Here is a 24871-nt window from a genome sequence, read left to right as displayed (position 1 = left end):
TATAAACTGATGAACAAAAAGATAGATACAGAGGCAGTAAAGCATCAAACAGACTGTCAAATTACAGCGGTAAGGTTAGGGAGAGGTGGGGGAAATAAGAGATCAACTGAAGGACTTATATGCATGCATATAAGAGTAACCAACGGATGCAAAACATTGAGGGGGGGGGGTGAGAGCATGTATGGGAGTGGGGTGCGGGGGCAATGGTAAGATATGTACACATATAATACCTTAATAAAAAAATAAAAAAAAATAAAAGGATGATTCAAAAGATACTTTCAGGCTGGCAATTTATTTAAAGTCTGATAATGTTTTGAATGTGATCATATCTAGATAAGAATATGTCTGTCATCTATCTATTTATCTCTATCATCAATCAAGTAAACTGAGCATAATGTTCATGAACTGAACTAAATAAACCAAAATTTATAGAAAACTTTACAAAGCATCAAGAAGTTTCTGGTATGGACAAAATATATAAACCAATGAGAGGACAAAATTATGGAAGAAAGCATAAAACTTATAATATCGAGTTGTGACTTTTATAGTCAATAACTGCTTTACACCTGGTAGCTCTATGACTTTTTTATAAGACTAATAATGATAATAAAGATAATATAATAACACTTTATTAACCAATACCCTTCACCCAGTGAGTATTATTTTCTTGACTTCTGTTTTACACTTGCGGTCAGTATCACATATTAGCATTTCTAATATTCCACATATTGCAAAGGAACTTATTTATTAAAATACTAGAGGCCCGATGCATGAAATTCGTGCAAGAGTAGGCCTTCCTTTCCCCAGCTGCCGGCACCGACTTCCCTCTGGCACTCGGGACCTGGGCTTCCCTCCGGCTGCCTGCAGGCACCTGGGATCCGGCTTTGTCCGGAAAGACGTACAGTCTAATTAGCATATTATGTTTTTATTATTATAGATATATTGATACTATTGTATCAATTTTTTGAATGTTTTATTTTTCAAATTACTCTCAATATGTTGTTCTAGCTATTTCAAATGTATTGCTATTTCAAATGTATTGCTATTTCAAATGTATTGCTCCTAATTCCATAGTGAGCAAATCATGGCATTCTTTCCTTATACATTTCTCTAGTAAATGGCATGAAGATTGCTTCAAACTGCTTGAAATGGTGTTGAAATGAAAATTTTCACAACATGTCATGGGCTTGCATATGAATGTCCCTATTGTACATGCCCAGGATTTAGAGCACTGGATCAGGGCTGGGTATAAGCTTTCCTCTGAGGACCCCTATATTGTTCCCCTGGATGGTGGCAGCAGATCCTACCCTGATCAGGTCAATCCTGTTTCTCAATAACCTTCAAACAATTGTTATGCATCTTCCTAATGTTTGCCAACCTGAGAGAAGTAAAGTATAGCTTTTGGTTTTAATTTGTATTTTTCTGATTACTAGAGAAGCAGGTTCCTTTTGAGGGATGTGGAATTCTTACTCTGGTAGAACATAGTAAATGTTAACATACTTAGTTGTTATCAGATCCTCTAAAATTTTTGGTTATAATATTTACTTGTTTCTATTAATGCTATCTGTAAAAATGAAAAACATTTCACTTAGAAGCAAGCACAGTGTTAGAAGGATGGCATTCCTTCCCCCCATGTGATACACAAGCTATGTGAAGACTGTTCTAGAAAAAAAAGTTTCCTTTTGTCAACCTCTTGTCAAGCTCTTGCCACCTCTGCTGTTTACATTTCTAAAGAAGTTTTACTTCTGGTGTGGCATCATAGGGCCTTATTAAAACAATAATAGTTACATCATTTATGAAATAACATAGTCACAACAGACTAAACAATGAAGATGACCTTCAGAAGACTTAACATCTTACTATGGCAAGTATGTAATAATCGGTTTGGTATTTTATGATGTTAGTTTATGACTAAGTCCCGAAAGTACTATAGAAACTTATGAGAAAAAAAAAAAAATCCCTGCCCTTAGCTTTCACTACTTGAATTCCTGTATTTATTCTTACAAAGTTGTGGGTGCTAATATCTATTCTTAATGACTAGCTGTGTGAATCTGATCATGTCACTTAACTTCCATGGACTTTAATTTTATTTCTTTCTCAAACAGGGATAATAATAATGATTTTTCTTCTAAAGGTAAGGATCAAAGTGAGATAATGTTTCTGAACCATGATCTATAAATGTTAAGCATTAAATATATGTTCTTAATATTCATAGTTGTTAAATGTGTACAAGTTAATTACCTTTTTTAACAGTAAAGAAAAAATTGTGTATGTGTGTTTATGAAATAGATTCAGTTTAGGGTGTAGTGATAGAGGCAATACTAAATTATCATTATCAATGATATTAAATTATCAGTAATTTTGAATTGTAAATGACAATAATATTGATAATTATGAACATATACTGAGCATGGTTACTCTTCACAGAAACTCCTGAGGTGATTTGTATTATTATTAGATTCTTTTTTTTATAAGCATTAAACTAAAAATAAAATAATTAAGTTATCTGAGATTCAAAACCCCTGTGCCTAACTCCAGATGCTGCTATAAATATTTATTGCTTGTCTGAGGGACAGTCTTACCCAGCAGCAAATGTGTGCCCCAAGTATTCCCCCCTCTGACTTGCCATAATTAAGCCCTCTGCCCCAACTTTAAGTTGGGTCTTTGGTTTAGGCAACACAGGATCTTTGTGTCTAGGCTAAAATTGTGATTTTGGACAGCAAATATTCACAATAAGATACAGGGTTAGTAAGTGGTGTTCTGCACATTAAAATATATGACATTTATTTATTTATTTTTATTTTTTTTAAAATATATTTTATTGATTTTTTGCAGAGAGGAAGGAAGAGGGATAGAGAGTTAAAACATCAATGAGAGAGAAACATCAATCAGCTGCCTCTTGCACACCTCCTACTGGGGATGTGCCCGCAACCAAGTTAAGTGCCCTTGACCGGAATCGAACCTGGGACCTTTCGGTCTGCAGGCTGATGCTCTATCCACTGAGCCAAACCGGTTTTGGTAATATATGACATTTAATATAAACATTTTTCTAAAAGCAATCATCATAAAAATATGTCACCTTGTGAATTAATATGTAACCTCTAACAAAAATATTCAAATCAATCACATAAACATTCTAAACATTTACAGTAACATCTTATGAAGTTACAGAGAGAATCCTCATTAAAATGATTTAAAAAATTTGGATATGTATTTAGATACACAGTGGAAATTAAGTTAAACAATGCAAATTTTCTCCACACTCTGCCTAAGTCATGCAGGATGCCTGATACATAATGATCACTTAATAGATGTACCCACAATGTAATATGCTAATAAAAATTTATCAATATATGATAACTTAAGTGATAGAATTTTTTGCACTTTAATATATTGAGTTCTCACATCAACCCTGAAAAGAAGTATCTTTTTCAGTTTTACAGATGACAATCCTAGCTAATAAAAGAGTAATATGCAAATTGACCATACATCCGCTACATCACAAGCCACGCCCACCAGCCAATCAGGAGCAAGTATGCAAATTAATCCAACCAAGATGGCTGCGGCCACAGAGCGAACAGGAGGCTTGGGTTTCCCTGGCAATGGAGGAATCCAAGCTTCCTGCACACCCTGGCCAGCCCAGGCCTCCACTAAAGGCTACAAAGTTTCAACTATAGAAGATAAATAAATCCCAACAAAAATGGCTGCTGCCACGGAGTGAGCAGGGGGCTTGGGTTTCCCGGGCAATGGAGGAAGCCAAGCTTCGTGCACACCCTGGCCGGCCCAGGCCTCCGCTCAAGGCTACAAAGTTTCAATTATAGAAGATAAATAAATCCCAGATACCAGGGCCTCCACTTGGGTTGCCTGGGGGCGGGGTCAGCCTGCAAACCACCACAGGCCCCTCGTCCAGGCCACCCCACGCCTGAAGGGAACCCCCACCCTGATCTGGGACACCCTTCAGGGCAAACCAGCTGGCCCCCACCCATGCAGCAGGCCTCTAGCCTATCTAATAAAAGAGTAATATGCAAATTGACCGTCACTCCAACACACAAGATGGCTGCTCCAATGTGGTCAAAGATGGCTGCCCCCATGTGGACACAAGATGGCCACCACAAGATGGCCAGCAAGGGAGGGCAGTTGGGAGGGACTAGGCCTGCAAGGGAGGCAGTTGGGGGCGATCAAGCCTGCTGGGAAGGGCAGTTAAGGGTGACTAGGCCAGCAGAGGAGGAAAGTTGGGGGCGACTGGGCCTGCAGGGAAGGGCAGTTGGGGGGGACCAGGCCTGCAGGGGAGGGCAGTTAGGGGTGACCAGGCCTGCAGGAGAGGGCAGTTAGGGGCAATCAGGCTGGCAGGGGAGTGGTTAGGGGGTGATCAGGCAGGCAGGCAGAAGCGGTTAGGGGCAATCAGGAAGGCAGGCAGGCGAGCAGTTGGGAGCCAGCAGTCCTAGATTGTGAGAGGGATGTCCGACTGCCCATTTAGGCCCGATCCTGTTTAAGCCCGATCCCACTAGGATCGGGCCTAAACGGGCAGTTGGACATCCCTCGAAGGGTCCCAGATTGGAGAGGGTGCAGGCTGGGCTGAGGGACACCCCCCATGCAGGAATTTCGTTCACTGGGCTTCTAGTAATCAAATAACTGGCAAGCACCTGGTAGTATCTGATTTTTAGGGCCACAGTCCTTCCACTATACCAGACCATGACACAAAACTTGATTCATTGTTTTTAAAGTTTTTTGAAGAATAAGAAAAATTGGGACAAAAGGAATTCATGATTGATAACAATTGGAATCCAGAGAGAGAGAATATATGTAATTGTATAACAAAATTTCAGAACAAAAAAATCAAGAGGAATTCCCATGAGGTTGAATTTATGATTACTTATGTTTATTTAATTTTTGTTTTTAAAATGTAATCTTGGTGTATATACTTTGTATAGTGTTCTGATTTCTGCTGCTACTCGAATACATTACCAAAAATGGCAGGGTGTTTTGGGTGTTCTCTGTCTATCTCTTTCAGACATTGATCTCTAAGAAGCAGCCTACTTGTTGAGCAGACACTAGAGATAAAAATTATCAGCCTCACCAGTGTTGCCTGAAATTCTAACTGATAGAATAAATAAGGGCCATAATAGCTTTTTAAACTGTGTATTTAAGGGCTAAAAAGCACACTCTGTCCTGAGATAATTAAAAGTTTACTTCAACAATATTATGCCTAGATATCGAGCTTTCAATACAAAATGCCACTGTTAGAGAAACCATGAAAAAAAAGGTGATAAATTAAAAGAGCTGACTGCCATTGGAAGTGAGACTATACCTACTGAGGAACTAGGTGTGATAGTCTAGGAGTCTTACCCATCATCTCTCCTCTGCCCAAAGAGTGAGATGTGGTAATTTTGCATGGCATTATCACCAAGTAGGCAGCAAATGAAGTTCATTTATTTTTAATTTTATACAATGGAAGAGATAACCACTGAGGTATATAGTCTATATTCTGTTTTAGATATCCTAAACTTTCAGTTAATTCCACTAATTTATAAACAGCTTTGGTGTTGGTATTTAATAGGCTTTGAAGTTGTTCTTACATCAATGATGTTAGAGAAAGAGGAAGAAAAGAGACTTGGGGAGAGACATTTTAAGGAAGTCTTGGGGATCCAAGTCCCCTTTTCTGAAGGAAAGTTTCATCACACAGTTGTGATATTGATGCAGAAGAAGGTAACACAGTTTGCTTATATTAGGATGACACATATGAGTGACTTTCAATTTTACTTAAAAATAACAGAGTTCGCCGAAACCGGTTTGGCTCAGTGGATAGAGCGTCGGCCTGCGGACTGAAGGGTCCCGGGTTCGATTCTGGTCAGGGGCATGTACCTTGGTTGCGGGCGCATCCCCAGTGGGAGGTGTGCAGGAGGCCGCTGATCGATGTTTCTCTCTCATTGATGTTTCTAGCTCTCTTTTTTTTAAAAAATATATTTTATTGATTTTTTACAGATAGAAAGAGAGAGGCATAGAGAGTTAGAAACATCGATGAGAGAGAAACATCCATCAGCTGCCTCCTGCACACCACCTACTGGGGATGTGCCCGCAACCAAGGTACATGCCCTTGACTGGAATCGAACCTGGGACCTTTCAGTCCGCAGGCTGACGCTCTATCCACTGAGCCAAACCAGTTAGGGCTGTTTCTAGCTCTCTATCCCTCTCCCTTCCTCTCTGTAAAATGTCAATAAAATATATTTAAAAACAAACAAACAAACAAAAAAAACAGAGTTCTGTACTGGGGCTCATGACACCTTGCAGCTCTGATAGCTGACATTAGTGATAGTCCACGCTGATATTTTGACAACATCAGGCAGAAATGAAGTAAATTTACACTTTAAAAAAATCAGGTTTTCCTTCGAGCCAAGCAACACATTATGAGATACTGTACATATCGAGAGCTTTTTCATGAGCTCTTGAATCTCAGTCAAAGAGCAGCTGTGTGGGTGGGCATGGTGGCCACAGGGAGCAGTAGAGATATTGCTAGGAAATCAGAGCTTTCTCCGTTACTTTCTTCATTCTAAGACATCCTTCTGATTTTTATATGCCTTCAAGGGCTGAGGAGGATGGAAGCAAAGGAGGAATGGATGACCACATAAAATAGAGCACATTCTTGTCCAGAAGGAGCTTATAATCTAGGGGAGACCCATGTTGCTGAGGAGATTCCCAGGTACCCCAAACAACTCTGGATCAATATGATGACAAGTGCCAAGGATAAGAATCCATGGAACAAGTCTGGTCAAATTAGAGTGAAGTAAATATAGAAGGCTTCCTAAATATATTCTTCTCTCCTTTCTTTTTCTCCTTCCTCTCAACATTTGCTTGTGTGTGACATATTTGTGTGTCTATATATAATTTTTAAACTCTGTTTTCAAGGTTTTGTACTATAGTTTGTTCTCAGGAGAGTGCCATAGACTGATGGTAAGCATCTACTCTAGTGCATGGAGCTGACAACCTGTAGGTTCAGAAACATAGAATGAGACTTAGTCATTGACTCACCTCCACTGAGTGTTTATATCTAAAACGATGTGGTGAAAGTATTCTGGAAGCAATGGGCAGTTTTTCTTACTTAGGAAATTGCAGCACAATCACAGGCTTTACCAGATATGCACTAAGTAAAGTATTTGAGCAAAGAAAGCCACAATAAAAACCCATCACATTTATCAAGCTGTATATGTAAGGCTTATGCACTTCACTGTATGTAAGTTACACTTTTTGTAAAAAAGGAAAAATGTAAAAGTAAATGATAAATAAGAGTGGAAGTCACTGAAGTAGCAATTTGCTCCCCATGTTAGTACTAATACAAGAGAATTTGTGCATTTTTTTCAATGTGAAAACCGTAATGAATTCCCTTTTTATTGTAAATATATTCACAACATTGGTTTCCTGTCCAACATAAGGTTATTCTTCATGACACTAGACAAACTTCCACTCCACATTTGCCGAACTATCTCTTTCCTTTTTCAAAACACATCCTAAACATTACTTACTCTAGAAAAAGAGGAAAGAGACCTAAAAATGATTTAACTAGTAGCCGTGTCCTTGTGTCCTTGTCTGTGGCCCATTTTAGTTACTTTCGCACACAATAGATCTCCTGCGCAAAAGGAAAAGAGGTCTGGGCAATTATAAACAAAGCACCATCTGAAAGAAACCATTCTTTTGATGTTTAAAAATGAAATTCATTCGATTATGCATTACAGGACCCTTCCTTTTCAGTATCAGGGATCTGACAGATCTCCAATATTGATGGTGCACATATCTAGTCAATGGTGCTAACTAACTAGGGCAATCTGGCCAAACGGAGCAGCAGGAGAGCAAGCCGCCCTCTGTCTAAAAGGTTGTTACATCCTCGCAAGGAAGAGGCATGAAAAGGAAACGGAAGCCATCCTTGGAGAGCTGCTGAAACTTATATGTGATTTGGCAGCTGTATTTGAGTCGATGTCTGTGTCTTTCTTACCGTCTTGAGAAGTTGGAAATTTGTATAGTCGGCTTTTTAAATTTTGTTTTGTTTCTTTCTCAAGTCGGCAGGCTGCTGATTTAATAACTCTAAATTAGTTAATTCATTGCTTTGAATTAAACATGTGAATCAAATTATCAAATTTGCAGAGGGATTGAGGCTTGTTATGACTCTGATAAAAAAAAAATTCTAGAATAAAAGCCGTTGTTCTAGAGGAGCTGAGCAATTCCAAACAATGCATCCCTTTAGGGATCCTTTTCAATGGTGCAGGTGCCTTCCATTGGATGCTGAGACAGAGTACAAGGCCACGTGGAACTTTGAGTAGTAGATCCAGGACAGTTTTGAAAAGAGGAATGAAAATCAATTTAGGCCCAAAGATAAGCTAAAAAGATTAAGTTAATATGTTTCCCTCTGAAGAATAGACTGGAGTGGTTCAGAATATATAGGATCAGAAGTTGTGAAATGATTAGGAGGTGCACATAGAAGTGAAATTCCTTCTTCTGAGTATAAAGAAAATACACATTTAGATAACACATTTATAACAGTTAAGTGAAGAAAAGAAAACTTAGTTGTATTTAAGAATCTATATTTATTTTAAGCATGTCTCTACTGAAAGTTTCACGGCTTATGGAGAGAAAGGAAAAATGAATCAATGCATGTGTTGCTCTTCATAAAAATACATATATGAAAAGCAAAGGTAAGTGAATTGTGTTTGTAGACATAATATTCTTGGTTATCACTCCTTAAAACTAATGCACCCATAAGTATAAGTGTAATAGACACCATCATTCTTCTGGTAACAATTCCTAGAATGTAGGAATAGAGTACTAAGAAAGGGATTCACCTCCATAAGGCTAAATCTTGGGTCCTTTGACTTTTCAATGACAGAAATGACACAGGCCTCATATACTTATGATTCATACCAGATTCAATGAGGATATAAAAATAAAATAGTAATGAAGTGTAGAGAGTAATAGGCAGCAACTATTTTTATTGTTTCCAATCGAAAGACAAAATGATTGTTTCCTCAGTGTCTGATTGCAGCCTATTTCTAGAACTGAGCAAAATGACCACAGTGTTAGCCCACTAAAACTTCAAAAACGAGAGCCTGAAGAAGATTAAAGCCTTTACCAAATGATCTAATGGCAATTGAGATGATGGAACATAAAAAGCTGCATCAACTCAGCAAAGATTTTTGTATCTAAAGCACTAATTTAGAGTTAAAATAAAGCAAGTTGGTTGGAGAGAATGATAAACTTTATGTGGTAAATTTGGAAAGTCAGTTCTCTTACCTGCTGGAAATATAATGATTTTCTTGATGATAACCACAGGGAAATCACAATGTAATTTATTTTTATTTTTATTTATTTTTTATTTTTTTTAATAAATCTTTATTCAGATTATTACAATTGTTTCTCCTTTTTCCCCCCATAGCTCCCCTCCACCCGGTTCCCACCCCACCTTCTGCCCTTACCTCCCCGCCACTGTCCTCATCCATAGGTGTACGATTTTTGCCCAGTCTCTTCCTGAACCCCCCAAACCCCTCTCCCCCTGAGAATTATCAGTCCACTCCCTTTCTATGCCCCTGATTCTATTATATTCACCAGATTATTCTTTTCCTCAGGTTTTTAATTCATTTGATTTTTAGGTTCACTTGTTGATAGATATGTATTTGTTGTTCATAATTTTTATCTTTACTTTTTTCTTCTTCCTCTTCTTTAAGAATATCTTTCAGCATTTCATATAATACTGGTTTGGTGGTGATGAACTCCTTTAGCTTTTTCTTATCTGTGAAGCTCTTTGTCTGCCCTTCAATTCTGAATGATAGCTTTGCTGGGTAGAGTAATCTTGGTTGTAGGTTCTTGCTATTCATCACATTGAAAATTTCTTGCCACTCCCGTCTGGCCTGCATAGTTTCTGTTGAGAAATCAGCTGACAATCGTATGGGTGCTCCCTTGTAGGTAATTAACTGTTTTTCTCTTGCTGCTTTTAATATTCTCTCTTTGTCTTTTGCTCTTGGCATTTTAATTATGATGTGTCTTGGTGTGGTCCTCTTTGGATTCCTTTTGTTTGGGGTTCTGTGGGCTTCCTGGACTTGTAAGTCTATTTCTTTCACCAGGTGGGGGAAGTTTTCAGTCATTATTTCTTCAAATAGGTTTTCAGTATCTTGCTCTCTCTCTTCTTCTGGCACCCCCATAATTCTGATGTTGGTACGCTTGAAGTTGTCCCAGAGTCTTCTTACACTATCTTCAACTTTTTGGATTGTTTTTTTTGCTTTTTGCTTTTTCGGTTGAGTGTTTTTTGCTTCTTTGTATTTCAATTCTTTGACTTGATTCTTGTGTTCCTCTTGTCTGTTTTTGGGTCTCTGTATAATATTTTTTATTTCAGTCAGTGTATATTTAACTTCTAGTTGGTCCTTTTTCATATCTTCGAGGGTCTTGTTATATTTATCGGCCTTTTCTAGGATGTTCTTGAAAAGCCTTATAACCGTGGTTTTCAATTCTATATCCAGTCATTTGTTTTCCTCCATTTCTTTCGTTTGTGTTCTGTTTCTTTCACGCCGCATTTTCACTGCTTCCCTGAGTTGGTAGGGTAGATTTGTGTGCTAGGTTTCCTATATGACCCAGTGGGTCGGCCTCCCGAATTAACCTGAGGTGGACACTCTTGGTGCACCCCTTTGTGGACTGTGTGTACAGCCTTGTTGTAATTAAGTCTTGATTGTTGTTGGTATCACTGGGAGGATTTGACCTCCAGGCCAGTTGGCTGTGAGGATCAGCTGGGTCTATGCTGGGAGAAGTTCGGTGCTGGAGACAGCCTTATAGGATTAGACTTGCCAAATTGCAATAGCCTCTGTGCTCAGCTTGGATGGGGTGGAGTCTCAGGGCGGAGCAGACAGTCTTGGCTTCCCGTCAGCCTTGCCCTTGCGTGAACGCGCCTTCAGACCTCTGCCTTCCCCGGCTTTCGAGTCTCCGCCCGAGAGTCCAGACTCCCCCCACAAGAGTGTGGGTCCTCAGGGGCTTGCCTGGAACTGGGGTTCAGTGCAGTCAGAACTGGGGCTCAGTGCAGTCAGGAGCCTCTGACTCCCTTCCACTAGGGAAAGCCTGTGGCAACCTCCGCAGCCTTTGTGCGCACTGGCACGCGTGCACCTTCAGACCTCTGCCTTCCCCGGCTCCAGAGTCTCCACCCAAGAGTCCAGACTCCCCCCGTAAGAGCCTGGGTCCCCAGAGGCTCGCCCAGAACTGGGGTTCAGTGCAGTCAGAACTGGGGTTCAATGCAGTCAGAACTGGCGTTCAGTGCAGTCGGGGGCTTCCTTCCCCCTTCCGCCAGAGAAAGTCAGCCAGGCTCTCAGCCGCCCTTCCTCTCTGCGCGCACAAAGACCCTTTGCCGTACCTCCAATTCTCTGTGAGCTTTTCTCTTTCCTTCTAGTTGTAGAATTTTCACTCAGCCAGCTTTCCTGTGGTTCTGGATGGTGTCCGTTCTGTCTTTTAGTTGTAGTTTTGAAATTGTTGTGCGAGGCAGCAGTTTAGGTGCTTACCTATGCCGCCATCTTGGTTTCTCTCACAATGTAATTTAATATATGTAATATATACCATCAAATGCCACCCTAACCTCTTTTTCTCCACTTCCCTCCCTTTTCCTATTCCAACATTATTAGTTCAAACCTATTTAAATACTCTATCTCCTCTCACCTTCAAACTCTCCAAACATTTTGAAAAATCAGATTTCTCATTCAGACTGAAGTAGAATTACAACCCCTGATCTCAATCTTTCATCATGAAGGAGGTTCCACATTGACTGAGCCCAATATAAAAGCTAAGACAAAAATGACACTTCTCTTCTTGACTTGTATCATGTGACTATCCCCAATACAGTTTATATACTCCACCAGTCATCTAGTACAAAGTAGCTAAACTTTGAGCAGTTCACATTATAGATATATTTAAATGCAATGTCTTTACTTAAATAATGCATGATAAGGGAAGATATTCAAACAGATAAACTGTGAATGGATTAGGACTTGAGCACAAATCTGTTAGGCAGGATGTGTTTTCCTTCAAACACAGTTGTATCGTCAGCGAAGCAGTTTTAGTTTATATTATCTACTGGACAAAAATATACATACTAGTAGCTAGTTCTCTAAGAGAACTCATTAGGGTAGGATTATATAAGTAATTAAGTAATCTCCAAAACAATGAAAAATGAAAAGAAATAGGAAAGAAGCGAATTTGCCCTGGATTCCTTCAACTGACCATTAGTGTGTGCAATATGTGCCAAGCCTGTTGGCTCATGAAGAAGGAATGATAACACACTGAAGAAGAGAATAAAGAATGTCTCTGCTCTTATGAAGGTAATAGTCTAAGGAAAATTTCTCATGAAATGTCATTTCCTCTTGAAGGGGAGAGCAGTAAAGGCCCAAAAGGCTTGGTATTTTCTGTAAGACATATTAGCACGATTAGCCTCCTTCTTTCATAAGGATGGTCTAGGTCTACTTTCTGTGACCTTTATACACAGACTAGAGGCCCAGTGCATGGATTCATGCACCAGTGGGGTCCCTCAGCCTGGCTTGTGCCCTCTCACAATCTGGGACCTCTCAGGGAATGTCGGACTGCTGGTTTCATCCTGATTCCCGCCCTCCCCACTCCCCGTTTCCCTCTGAGATTCATCAGTCTGTTCCATGTTTCCATGCCTGTGTGTTGAGCATCTGCCCCCTGGTGGTTAGTGCATGTCATAGCTACCGGTCGAATGGTCGAACAGTTGAAAGGTCGTTTAGGCTTTTTTATGTATAGATAATATGATGGGTCTCTGGATGTAACAGATAAAGCTTTGTAGTTAAACTTGAGACTCAAACCTATCTCTGCTAGCTACCGGTTGTGTGAACTTAAATTTTTTGACCCACTTTCTACATCTAAAAAATTGAGGAGAATAAAATTTATCATTTGGTGTGCTTTTTTTCTTTTTTTTTTTTTTTAAATATACACAATACACAAGGCTCCCAGCAGATGCTCATTAAGTAGTCATTATTATTAACTTCATTATCATTTAAAAAATGGTTTTAACCAACAAATAGAACATTAAAAATAAAAAATAAAAAAGAAGAGGGAATGAAATATGCATTCTGTATTCCTCCCAAGAAAATAAGGAAGTAACTTGAAGCAATTTTTATTTTGTTTGGGTCTATTCTATGTCACTTTTATTATTTGCTTCCATTCATCTTAAGGATTTGGAAAATCCCATGATCATCCTACGTTATTCTGATTCTTAAGCTGAGATGGTAATAAACGTCAATCTAAACTTTAAAAAAAAACTTCAATCTAAAAATTAGTAACTAATGTTCTTCTTAACCAAAAGGTCAGAAGGTTACAGACAAGTAAACTTCCCCATTTAACATTTTTACTGTGCATCCAAGAACGATTATTTAGCAAATCTATACTTATATGTTAGCTGAGACTTAATATTAACAAATACAAAAACAGCAAAATTCCATTCCATGTCAAACTGTGAATGCTCAGAGCAATGTGGCCACACAGTCTATGAATATGCATGCAATTAATGTGATTTACTTTTACCAAATCACTTTAAGTGAAGTTTTCAAAGAAACAACTATTTTTAAAATTTCATCTTAGCAGTTTGCTCATTGAAAGTAAATATCTTATAACAACAAAAATATAGAGTATTTGTCATGCCAAATTTGTCACTGATTTCTTGAGTGAGTTATTTTAGGCTTTTTCTTGCTTAACCATGCTTATTTCTCTTGAATTTTCCAATCTCTTTATGCAAATTCTTATCTTCTCTATATTTATTCACTGTCTTCTTCACCCATCCTATTTTCAGTGAGTGTAGCGTGTAGGAGACAACTTAAGTTGTCTAAGGAACCACCACACAAGGCCAATTTCTCAATCTCTAATGTCATGTATTCTTTTGCCATGACTGGCTAGAAGAAACTTAACTTTATGATATATTATTACAAAATATTTACCTGGAAATACCATTCCATAGACAGCAGGCATAGCCTCATCATCTGAGAATCCCGGGGTCATGACCTGGCTGGAGCTGACTTCCAACAGCACCTACTGTATTGATAGTCCTTTGGGGATCAGATGGCCCACCACAGCCTGCTGAGCAGGCCCTCTCCAGTGCGCTATGAGCCAATTCTCATCCTAAACCTGGATATGAGGTCTGTTCATCTCTCAATCACTCTTCACTCTGGTTTATGGGTAGCTATCGGGATGTGAACACTTAGCCAAAGTGTTCCAAGGACAGACTCATTTGTAGACCGCCTCTGAGTCCCTGTTCTTGATAAAACATCCTCAGCTCTGTGTCTGCATTTAGGAATGTAACTTGGGAGCTGCCTGCTTCTGGCTCTTCCCTTGTTTGGCTGCTTTCAAAGCCTACTATAAAGCTCGAAGGTGACAGCTTGCCTCGCTTTGCTCCATGTTTTCTTTTTCTTTTTGGTATTGTTATTAAAATAACAAATGACGTTAGGCACGAAGTAGTAAGTCACAGCGGTGCAGCCCTAAGGAGAAAACAGCTAGACTCCAGAAATACCAAAGTCAGGCATGGTGGGGGCAGGGATGTTGAAGTGGGGTGGAGAGGTTTTTCATTATGTTTTGTACAATGCCCACTACATCCTCAAGTTTCCAAACTGTGATTTAGAAATAAAGATTGGGAGCCACTCGAATAAAGTTTAATTTCTGTTTAGCTATAAATCCAAGTTTTATAACCCAACCTATAGCTAGCTCCTTTATCTGTAGTATGACCTGCACATTCCTTCTCACACAAAAACAAACCTTTAAATGGCTAAAAAGACTCAGTGGATTTACAGAAGCCAAAAAGTATTTACACACATTGAGGTTAAATGAATTAGAAACTTATTAATTACTTTCAATAAAATGGACATTTTCTAATATAAAAGCCAGTAAACAAGAAATCATGAAATGAGTTTTGTACATGCTCAGGGATGGGATGAATGGACAGACAGTCTCTTATTTTGTAACTTGAGGGTAAAACTAAGTAGGAAAGGAAAGGTAATTTGAAGGAAAAGTAGGTTATAGAAAGCCTTTAAAATATGTGACTAAATCTCTTTAAAAAAAACAAAAACTGCTTAAGTTGAAGAGGAGAAAACCTGATGAGTGACCTAAATATTTAAGAGCAATAAATAGTATTGGTGAGGCACGTGCTTAAGGAAGCAGAAAAAGAATGATATCTGAAGAACACGAGGGTGCAAATGGCCACAGAGTTAATCTTGCAAATGGAAGGGAAGGGGTTAAGGATGAGAGAAGATTCAATTAGTTTTGGAGAGTGCAAGGAACAGGGTGCTTAGGAAACCTCCTAAAGGCTATCTATTGAGTCTGAGGAAGGCAGGGTATGGCAAAGGACTCCAGGAATGATGGAGATTAGGAACTCCATATCAGGGAAGATCACTTACAGTCAGAAACTGTAATAAACTATCAACAGCTTCAACTGAGCAGGCATTGAATCATCTCATAGACCAAAATCTTTAATTGGATTTCAATTTCAAGTCAACCATCCTCATTGTCTGAATCATCTTCTCTCTCTGGATTCAGTCCAGGCTTGACCCAATCTTCCAACCATGAGTTGTTTTAAGTATCTTTCCTTTGACAACCCCAAGCCCCAGTGTGGGTTCATAAACCCACTTCAAATTTTTAGTAAGTTTCTAAATTCTCCAAGAGTAAGTTTTCCCATCGTATTAAAAACACCTGCTCAGCAGATAAATTTCAATAATTAAATGAAATAATACAAAGGGATTTAAACCAAGACTCCCAGTTCATGCTCTTCAGCGTTTACTCATGAACATAAGTAAAAGCATAAAATTGTCTTTGGCTAGGGTGCGAGGAGGAGTGGAAAGGGAATTACTTTCACAGTTTGTAAAGTTGTTGAAGGTACAATAGCTCTGTTTGAACTGTTGTTTGACTACATTCTGTTACTTAGAAAGTACATTCTTGAATTTCTTAAGCTCACAGCAATCACATAGATTTTCTCTACTTATTCCATACGACAACAAATCATGAAGTCAAAAGCTTACATTCAAATAATCACCACTCTTTACTCTGTACAAGTTTATAATACTTTTGGTAATAATTGTTTCCTGTTCACTAACATTAATCAGAAATGAATCCCAAGTTGCCAGACAGTGGCAGTGTACATATTGGGAAGGAGGCATGTGCTATGTATTATGTGTTCTGTTTACATATCCTGTTACACTGAACAAATAGCATTGGACTATAAATACTGGTATCCAGAGCAAACATGTGTCATGTATGAGTTCTCATTAACTACTGATACATTTTTGAAGTATGAGAAATAGTAAAGGGTCTTATGAATGATGACTCAAATGCTCTGCATTTCCAGGTTATATGATGAAAAACAAATAAATGGGAAAAGGGAGGATTATGAACCTAAAATAATGTTCATGGGACAATTTAATGACTAAATTAAACAAACCTACCATGTGAAATAAGCCTCAGCCCCCAAATTATCAATTTATCTAAGTGAGGGGTTCGCGCTCAAATTAGGATTTGACACTGAGTGAGCTGGGCAGCTGAATGAATCACACAGACCACCTACTTTAATAGCTTTTAGCTGCCAGTGGCTGATCCTATTGTTTTTTCCTCCTGAGTCACTGTGTGTGTGTTTTCTTTTTAAATGTAGGAACTTAGGGGCGTTATCTGGGAAAGGTTTTTATTTTTAATTTGTTTCATGCCCAAAACAACATGTTTAATGATGCAAGATGGTATCTTCCTCGGGATTTCTGGCGTCTGAACAGCAGACACATCCCCACTGCACCTACTCCATTTCCCAAGCAGACCTGTTCGTATTGAAACCACCATGTTGGTCTGAAGTCCTGCAAAGCCAGGGTCTCTGAGGTTAACTTATCTGTATCCTCATCCAGGAGAGGGTTTGGCCCCCCTGAGTTTGATTACTGTCCTCCAGCAGTGTGACTCAAAAGTCTTTCAGCTCTAAACATGGCTAGGATTCTAATTTTATTTCTCTTAGGATCTATAGAATGCCGATTGGGAGGTTGAGATGGCCTCACTGACTTCTACCTGACGTCAGTGTTTTCCCAACTGCTCCATCTCTTTTGAGAGTATATTATCTGGACTTTGTGTCAGCTGGCTTTCTCTGTCACTATCACCATGCTGCTCACCCCCAATATCCTAGTCTGTCTCAGCTTCCCTCTGTGACTCTTCATCCATGCAAGCTTGAAAATTGGATTCAAATTGCTATCTACATCTCCATTTCATTCGCAATCTTGAAAACATACAGGCATGAACTAATTCCCCCAAACTAGCTCCATATCTACCTACCAACTCATTAAAAAGCAGCTTTAGCGCTAAAGCCAAGAGCTCATTTATTAGAGAAGGAAAACAATTTACTTGCAAGTTCATTTGGGCATTTTCTCCAATGTCAGAGCAAAGGTCTGTCCTTGGGATAAGGGCGTTTTCTTGCCCAGTCTGGTCTCTCTGGCTGTCTGATTCCTCAATTAACTGAAACTTCTGTGCTGGTGATTTCATCCTGGACTTATTTAGTGGACAGGCTAGAAATAGTCATCCGGTGACTTACATGCTGGTTGTATAGCATCACTTTAATTGCTGCCTGAGTATTCCTGCAAGAAGGGATCTCTGGAGCGGGTGTGTTGGAGATGTATAACAATTTGCAAAGGGTAAGGAAGGGTATTTTGATGCTTTCCATTGGAGGCCCAGAATCTAAAACAAAATTACAAAAGCAGACACAAATAAATCAGCTCTTGTATTAGGCTCTGTGTTATAGAGCAGAATTCAGTGCCTGGAATTTCTGCCTAAAGTCTCAGTTAAACACGGTGTTTTTTAAAAATTATTATTTAAAAACCTCATAAGATTTATTTATGATATAGTTTACTCTGCTTACAAAGTTTTCTCTGCCTGTGGACATCAGAAAAGTAAAATGTATTGTGAATTTTCTTTCTGATTTTCAAATCTGAGCATTAGAAAAAGTAAACCTACCCTCCAAGAAAAAGATTTTGTTTCTACCTGACCAACACAACAAGAACTATTATCTCTTTATTTGGCCATTCAACAGATAATTCTCTTTTAGTTACCTTCAGGGGATAAAGTAATGAACAATATTGACTTGTTCCCTATTTTCAAAACCCTTACAATATAGTTGGAGATACCTGTGAACTTTTATTGGCATTGAAATTTCATTGCATATCTTCCTACATACATATGTTAGCATGCAATAAATACACTCACCTATATATGCATGCAAAGAAGACATCAATCCATTGTCTCCTGGAGCCAGACAGAGGATTGGACAGGTAAGAGAAGCAGGTTGGGTGTAAGTGAACATGTGTGCAAGCTGCATGGCTGGTAGGCCTTGGACAGGTGCTACTTCACTATGCAGCTCCAACTGCGGTGGGAATGTGGACAGAGTTGTCAGATATGCAGAAGTGTAAAGATGCACTGGAAATCCAGTTTTTGTGTGTATTCCCTCAATTTTTAAATGTTGGCTCAATATCATAAAATACTGAAAAGTGAGCAAAACCCATCTGTGTATTGACAGACTTGGCCTGTAGACCCCCACTTTTATGACCTTTGGCATTTACTGTCTTAAAACATTTCAAAATAAAGAAAAATATGGACATTTTTCTATGACATTAGATAATCTTCTAATGTGTCATTTTAATAGGTACTTTAGATTTAGTTTTGTGGCCATATTATAATTTAATTAAACAATCCTGATTTGTGACACAGGTCACTTCCAATTTTTCACTTTAACAAACAATGGTGCAATGAACATCCTTTCATATGTGAAACTATAATGTATATGGACTATGTTTTAGGATAATGTATAAATAAATTTAATATTTATTTGTTCCAAATAATATATAAAACAATTTACACTTTCTTCAGAAATTTGAAAATCTAAATCTATCATCTATTAAATATTTCCACAAACATTTGGGGGCTTTTCATTCTATTTCCTGGTTTTATCTTTGTACTAGTAAGATTCTTTTCCCTATTGTAATTTTATAATATTTTCAGAGCCTCTAATTATGCACTTCCCCACTTATTAGTGTACTGTTTTCAATTATCTTTAATATGTTTTCATCACATTTTAATATAAACATCAGACTTTTGTGAATCCCTTTATTTGTATGAAATTTTTCTTGAACTGTTATAAATTAACTTGGGAAAAAATGAACAACTGCTTAGTAGTAAGTCTTCCCCTACAGAAAAATTTTCTACTCCCTCGAGTGTTTTCTTTTGTATCTCTATGATGCCTTGTAGTTTTCTTCATATATATCTAACATGAAATTTTTATAGAACTGTGTTTATATGTATACTAGAGGCCCGATGCATGAAGATTCATGCAAGAATGGGCTTTCCTTCCCCTGGCTGCTGGCAGCACCTTCGCTCTGGCCAGAGCCACATTTCTGTTCCGGCCTGAGCTGCCTTTCTGCCTTCCCATGCTGCCCAGAGGCCTGGAGTGGCTGGGGTGGTGCAGAACACCTGAGTCCCACCTCACCCCCAGTCGCTTGGTGCCTGTGTATGCAAATTAACCCACCATCTTTGTTGGGTTAATTTGCATACTCACTCCTGATTGGCTGGTGGGCGTCTTGAAGGTATGGTCAATTAGCATGTTACTCTTTTATTAGGTAGATATTTCTATATAGTTTGCTAAGATTGACCTGACTTATTTCTAGTTGCCCAGCGAATATAATCTTTCACTATATGTATAATTGTGTTATATACATATGTCCATACTTCATATGGACTAAAGAGGCTATATTAATAAAATAAAACTATTAATCTGAATTTGGCCACCTCTAGTAGTACATAATGTATATAGGATGTATTCATATATGAAAGCTATTATTTAACATCTGGCCACTTTCCATGTACAAATTATTGATATTTTAGTTAAAGATTGTGCTTATTAATTTACTCTAAATTATGCCCTGAATTTATTCTGTGTAGAACTGAGAGTTTTCCAAAATAATAAAATCAGCTTATACGTCTGCAAAATGCCTCTTCCCAATTAAAAGAACTATTTCACTCTATAAATTAGCTGAGATAATACAGGATCTGACCCCACTCATAAGTTGGTTTTTATCACATAATTTAAGATACTTATAAATAAAAAACATCATATCCAAAATATTTAATATATTTCTTTAATCACATAAACTTAATAAAATAACCTAATAATTATGGCAAATATTTGAATAAAGACAATAAAGCTAAATGTGTGTTGTTCTTGGAAAGGAGCAAAGGCACTTTGGTGAATATTGTATAACCAAATAAATACCTTTGTATTGAATAAGGAATTGATGTAGCTTATTTGGTGTGGCTCAGCAAGGTTGAAATAGTATTATTAAGTCAAACATATAATATTAATTAGATTAAAATGCAAAAACAACTTGAAAATAACTTTGATACATAAAATAACCACTAAAGGTCAGTAAGCACAGACACAAAATACATTACTGACTCTTCTGCATCACCACTGATGTTTGAGCTCTGACACTTTTGACTATAAAAATGGCAGGTTTATTTTTGTTTTTGAATGTCCCCACCTTCTCCCCAAGGCCTGTCACTCTGTGATGGGGAGGTCAGGGAAGGGTTGGTGCCCGCAGCAGGTACACTCAGGGAGACAAAGAGCATTTGGAATAGCAAGGTCCTGATTTCACCTTTCATTACTGAGTATCCTGCATTGACATGGCATCACTACAGCCTCATGGAAGCAACCTTCAAACAAAACAGTGGAAACGTGGTCACACTGTATTTCAGCACTGAGTATATGTGCTGATTGAGTGATTTTTAAAAAAAAATAGTTTATTACTTTTTAGAGAGAAGAAGGGAGAAGAGAGAAACATTAATGTGAGAGCATGACATCTATTGATCAGAGATTGAGCCTGCAACCCGGGCATGTGCCCTGACTGGGAATCAAACTAGTGATCTTGTGGTGCATGGGACGATGCCCATCCACTGAATCACACTGGCCAGGGTGTGATTGAATGAATTTTTCACTTTTCAATTGGTGGTTGTGACGTCTATGCAGATTGATTTTGTGAGTGCTTTCTTCTTTTGGAAAAAGAAATCAGGTATGAAAAGCATCTGGGATCTGCAATTTCCTCCATTATACTTATTGCTCTCTGATTTGGGTTGTATTTTCTTGATCACTGAAATTTGAAATAAGAATGCTATGGCTGACGTATCTGAAAACATTTCCTTATTGATGAAATAGGATCAAAACCTGGCCACCCCATTCCCATGTTCTTCTTCGAGTGGGTTTATTTAGGTGACAGACAAAAAGCTACTGAGCTAGCATTAGCTGCTTTCCCATGGATGGTCATCCCAAGCATTCTCCATGTGCCTGCCAAGGACTGTGGCTACATCTTCAAGGGAGTCTGTGCACATTCACGGCCTTACATTACACTCTACTCTCTTCAAGGAGCTAGTGCTGAGAAGAGGTAACATTCTAAAAAATATATACAAAGAATAGGCTGGGTGTCAGGTGGTGCTATTGTTATCCCTCCTTTCAGAGATAAGAAAACTAAGGCACATAAAGGTTAAGCAGGTTTTCCAGTGCCAGCTGGTGGTGCTCAAATTGGAAGCCAAGGGAATCTAATAGCAAAGCTCTTGCTCCTGATTATGTAACCTTCTCACTTGTAGGAGCATGGTGTGCCTTTCTCTCTATCTCCTTCTCTCTCCTGTGTGTGTGCTCGCTCTCTGTCTGTTTCCCTGTCTGTCTCCCTATCTGTCTGTCTCTCTCTCTCTACTCTGTCTCTTGATACAATTATAACTCACATCTATAAATGAAAACACCACACAGTAAGCTACACTCATGGTAAGCTCATCAATATCACTCATAACTGTGATGGTTAATTTTTTGTATCTACTGGATTAGGCAATAGTACCCAGTTACTTATTCAAATACAAATGTAGATGTTGCTAAGATGCTATTTCGTAGACATGATTAACAGCTATGATCCTTAAGTAAAGGAGATTTGTCTTAAAAATGCAGGTGGGCCTCACCCAAATAGTTGAAGCGATAGGAGTAAAACCTGAGGTTTCCTGAAGAAGAAGAAATTCAAAATGCCTGCATTAACTTCTGCCTGAGTTTTTAACCTGCTAGCCTGCTCTACAGACTTCAGACTGGCTAATGCCCACAACTGCAGGAGTCAATTCTTTAAAGTTAATCTCTTTAGATAAAAGGATGGATAGATAGATGATGATAGATGATAGATAGATAGATAGATAGATAGATAGATAGAATGATAGGCATCCAGTCAAACTTTATTAATTGTGGTACGTATGTTCTGTAAAGTCCAGGAAAACACTAAATTAGTGGATACTGAACCACTGTTCCTAGTTGACATACAATGTCTGGTTCCTGGAAACCTCTTTTGTCCACTAACCAATATATAACTTTATTTTATGTATGTGGGTTTCTGTTTAAAGACATCTTATTTAACATATATTATTGATTCATTAACATTGAACTCACAGCCAACATCACTATAGCTCAGGCCTGAATGAATGATGCTTAACTCACACACATATTTTCTCTCTAGGGCACATCACAGCTTTCTTGAGCTTAGGAATAGTAGACAAGTACTAGGCTTGGGGACCATTTTAAACACCAAAAAACACCAAAAAAAAGCACCCAATGTGAAAAACATGGCATTAAATGGACCACAAAAAGGACACAAGAAGGCAGAGCATCATCTTGTTTAACCTGGGAACATATATGTCAGGTGACTATAACTAAACACGTAAAATATAGAGTCAGTATAGTGGTCAAGAGAATCAGGTCTCAAATAAGATTAATGAAGTTCAGATGCTGACTCTATAACTTCCTACCTGTGTGACTTCCAATAAGTTACATAACCTCTCCATGTCTTAATTGTCTCTTCTATCAAGTGGGAAAATGGTATCAAACTCATAGGTTTAAGTCCCTTAAACTTAAGATGCACTGATTAAGTGTTTATTATTATGAATATATAAGTGTGTATCTCTTTCCATATGTAAAACATGTACGTATATAGATATATATTTAGCTGAACCATACAAAATTGCCAATATTCAACCATATTTAGAGAGCAATTGACAATGACACATAGATTGATTATATATATGTACTAGAGGCTCGGTGCATGAAATTCGTGCATGGAGAGGGGAATGTCCCTCAGTCCGCCCTGCACCCTCACAATCTGGGACCCCTCAGGGGATATCCGACTGCCAGTTTAGGCTTGATAAACCGGCAGTCGGACATCCCCCTCGCAATCTGGGACATCTGCCTCCTAATCACTCACCTGCCTGCCTGCCTGATCACCCCTAACCCCTCTGCCTGCCTGCCTCATCGCCCCTAACCCCTCTGCCTGTCTGCCTCATTGCCCCTAACCACTTGCCTGCCTGCCTCATTGCCCCTAACCCCTCGCCTGCCTGCCTAACCACCTCTGCCTCGGCCCCCGCTGCCGTGGGTTCATCAGGAATGACGTCCAGAAGGACGTCTGGAAGTTTGTTCAGCTGTCTGGTCTAATTAGCATATTACACTTTTATTATTATAGATACTAAGTTACTTTATTATCTCTCTTTTGCTGGTCTGCTCAGGCAAGCAAAGGCTTCAGGACAGAGTTGATTTGAGGCAGACATTACCATTGGGTTCTTACGCCTATGTAACCTTGGACGACCTCTCTAAATCTCAATTACCTCCTTTACAAAATGAAGACACTATAAAATTGTTATATGTTAAATGAGCTAATGCATGTAGAATATATAGAATATAGCCTAGCAGATGGTGAGCACTCAAAAAAATGTTAACTACTAGTACACAAATTGTTAATTATTCACTTAAATTCCATTTTCCACGGATGATCACGTTATATATTGTCATGCGACTTATTGCCTTGCCTTCCCTTCCCTCCTCTACCTTCCCTGACCTCACCTTCCTTTTCTTCTGTCTCTTTCCCCTTTTCCCCTTCCCTTTAATTTCCTTTCTTCTTCAATGAGAAATCGCTTTGACTGACTACATCTGAAATTTTTTTTTTTTTTTTTTTTTTTTGCATAGATCTGTTTATCAAAGAACCCTTCCTGGAAGATGATACATTGTATTATGGGGGGAGAGATCTGTGTCTTTATTTTTGTAAGTATAATTTACATATACAATAATCCTTCTCGTTCTAGAAGAAAAAAATACTAATACAATACTAACCTATGCACCCTTATTTTTTTCCCTACCTATTTGCTTGTAAAAAAAAAAAAAGGCAATAAAATAAAAATATTTGAACTCTTGGGATCAATAGACCGTTATACACAGTGCCTGAAGGAGAGAAGAACTTAATTGAAGTCTGAATGTGTTGAAGAGAATACTTAAGTGGCCCCAGAGAGAGCAATTTGGTTATGAATAACAAGAAGGAATGCAAATTTAAGAGGCGATCTGGAAATAGTCATCACAGCACTAACTGATGTGCCCTTGGCTTTGTGCAGTTCATTCATTTGCCCAACCCCCAGTTCCCTGGCAGGGCTGTGTGGTCACTGTGAGTGCAGTGGCAAATGTACCCCCGTGAGAGGCTTAGAGGGTTTGCATCGTCAAAGGCCAGGACCGTGCTAGGTAAACTTCAGATGTGCAATAAATGGTGTGAAGTTACTAAAATGAATAAAAGGGGGACTGGCCACTGCTTTGAGAGAAATTGTCTCCAGACTAACCTTCTGTCCTTGAGTTCTGAATGGCAAGGGGAAGTCCCTGGTTTCAGAATGTGCAATGGGCACAATGGGGAAGCCACAGTGCAACCGCCAAAGGTGAAGAAAGCAGCAAGAGGGGACCCCTCTGAATGGCTGTCTACAGCAAATGAAAGAAGTTCTTAGTGTGGGCTGCTGCTGT

At 38.6% G+C, this 24871-nt stretch overlaps 1 protein-coding gene across 3 annotated transcripts in view; it reads right to left on the bottom strand.

Annotated features, from left to right (window-relative positions):
- Positions 1-24871, bottom strand: part of CHRM2 (cholinergic receptor muscarinic 2) — a 148336-nt gene that overhangs the window by 5910 nt on the left and 117555 nt on the right. The window lies entirely within an intron of this gene.

The sequence above is a fragment of the Plecotus auritus genome (assembly GCF_963455305.1).
Source record: "Plecotus auritus genome assembly, chromosome: 4".
NCBI lineage: Eukaryota > Metazoa > Chordata > Mammalia > Chiroptera > Vespertilionidae > Plecotus > Plecotus auritus.
The sequence above is the reverse complement of the archived record's forward strand: the minus strand, read 5'-3'. Positions and strand labels throughout refer to the sequence as shown.